The 1,958-nt window shown below is 34.7% G+C and overlaps 1 pseudogene; it reads right to left on the bottom strand.

Moving 5' to 3' along the window:
* Positions 1-493, bottom strand: part of LOC137983854 (uncharacterized) — a 1,903-nt pseudogene extending 1,410 nt beyond the window's left edge.
* Between the last annotated feature and the right edge of the window lie 1,465 nt (positions 494-1,958).

The following is a 1,958-nucleotide window of genomic DNA, read 5'->3' on the forward strand; positions in this document are numbered from 1 at the left end:
AATAATAAAAAAAAAAAAAATCTATTATGTCTATGTCTATCATCCAGGAAGGTGCCTCTGAATCACGAAACGAATACAGCAGCGAAACTGAGGATTTTCAAATAGGTCTTAAATCCTGAGAAGACTTGAGCGAGTTGAATGCCAATTTTTGAAATGGCCGCCAATTTGAAAGCTTAAAAAAAAACCGTAGAATAATTCGCCTGTCGTTCGAATGGAAAGATTGTTTCGCAAAGTTCATTTTTAATATGGACTTTCAAATAGGAAAATAAAATTTTTCAGATTGTTGGCATTTGAACCGTGAATACTAAAGTAGTAGCAACTATAATTGCAGCTCTTTTTTAACAGTGTTGATCCGACTGGGCGTGGAACCTGGGAGTGGCCTACAACCTGAGTAACTATATAAAACCAAGAGACATTATGGCTCTTGATAAAACAGATGAGTATTTAATTTTGTATGACTTACATTGTTAGTTTGTGCTTTTGGATAGTGAACACCCGCTCTCCAGCTGTGTTGATGGGGTTGTCAGAAAGCATTCTGTTGGAGAATAAACAAAATATCAAGCAAAGGTAGAACATAATTTAACCTTTCTCTATTTCACGCACGAGAGGCGAAGCATAAGTTAAAGAATATTGTTTTCGGTGAGAGAGGCAATTAAAGGGGAAGGAAATACATTATTGTAGAGTGGAAAGGGATATTACAGTTAGTTTTCAGCAAGCAATTCATGCAAGGCTGTTACCTCGGATAGCTAAAACGGTGTGGCATGGTCAAACCATGGTAATTGTGATTTAAAATATGTTTCACTGGTCTTGCTTACAAATATTCAAGATTCTCAAGTTTGGGAAAAATTCCATTCGTCAAAAAAGTAATGTTGTTATTCTGCAGGAATCTGAGGCAAAACAGAGTAAGATTATGTCAATAGGTTTTCATGAGTAAAGTAGTTAACCTCATGGTAAATAGTTACTCTTTTCACCTCTTCGTGTAAATAACAGCGAGCGTATTGAGTTCATATCAGTGCAGTTTTGAATTATTTCCGGATGGAGCCATTATTGGATAAATTTATTTAAACATAAATAAATTGAATCAATTATTTTAAAAAATGCAACCACACTTTTGATATAGGGATATTGCAGTTAGTTTTCGGCAAGCAGTTCACCCAAGGCTGTTACCTCTAGCTCATAGCTAAAACGGTGTGGCATGGTCAAACCATGGTAATTGTGATTTAAAAAATGTGTCACTGGTCTTACTTACAAATATTCAAGATTCCCAAGTTTGGCAAAAATTCCATTCGTCAAAAAAGCAATGTTGTTATTCTGTAGGAATCTGAGGCAAAACAGAGTAAGATTATGTCAATAGGTTTTCATGAGTAAAGTAGTTAACCTCATGGTAAATAGTTACTCTTTTCACCTCTTCGTGTAAATAACAGCGAGCGTATTGAGTTCATAGCAGTGCAGTTTTGAAATATTTCCGGCTGGAGCCATTATTGGATAAATTTATTTAAACATAAATAAATTGAATCAATTATTTTAAAAAAATGCAACTACACTTTTGATATAGGGATATTGCAGTTAGTTTTTGGCAAGCAGTTCACCCAAGGCTGTTACCTCTAGCTAATAGCTAAAACGGTGTGGCATGGTCAAACCATGGTAATTGTGATTTAAAAACTGTGTCACTGGTCTTACTTACAAATATTCAAGATTCTCAAGTTTGGCAAAAATTCCATTCGTCAAAAAAGCAATGTTGTTATTCTGTAGGGATCTGAGGCAAAACAGAGCAAGACTATATCAATAGGTTTTCAATGAGTAAAGTAGTTAACCTCATGGTAAATAATTACTCTTTTCACCTCGTGGTGTAAATAACAGCGAGCGTATTGAGTTCATAGCAGCGCAGTTTTGAAATATCTCCGGCTTGAGCCATCAAAGGATAAATTTATTTAAAAATAAATAAATTGAATCAATTA

Source organism: Montipora foliosa, chromosome 13 (assembly GCF_036669935.1).
Source record: "Montipora foliosa isolate CH-2021 chromosome 13, ASM3666993v2, whole genome shotgun sequence".
Lineage (NCBI taxonomy): Eukaryota > Metazoa > Cnidaria > Anthozoa > Scleractinia > Acroporidae > Montipora > Montipora foliosa.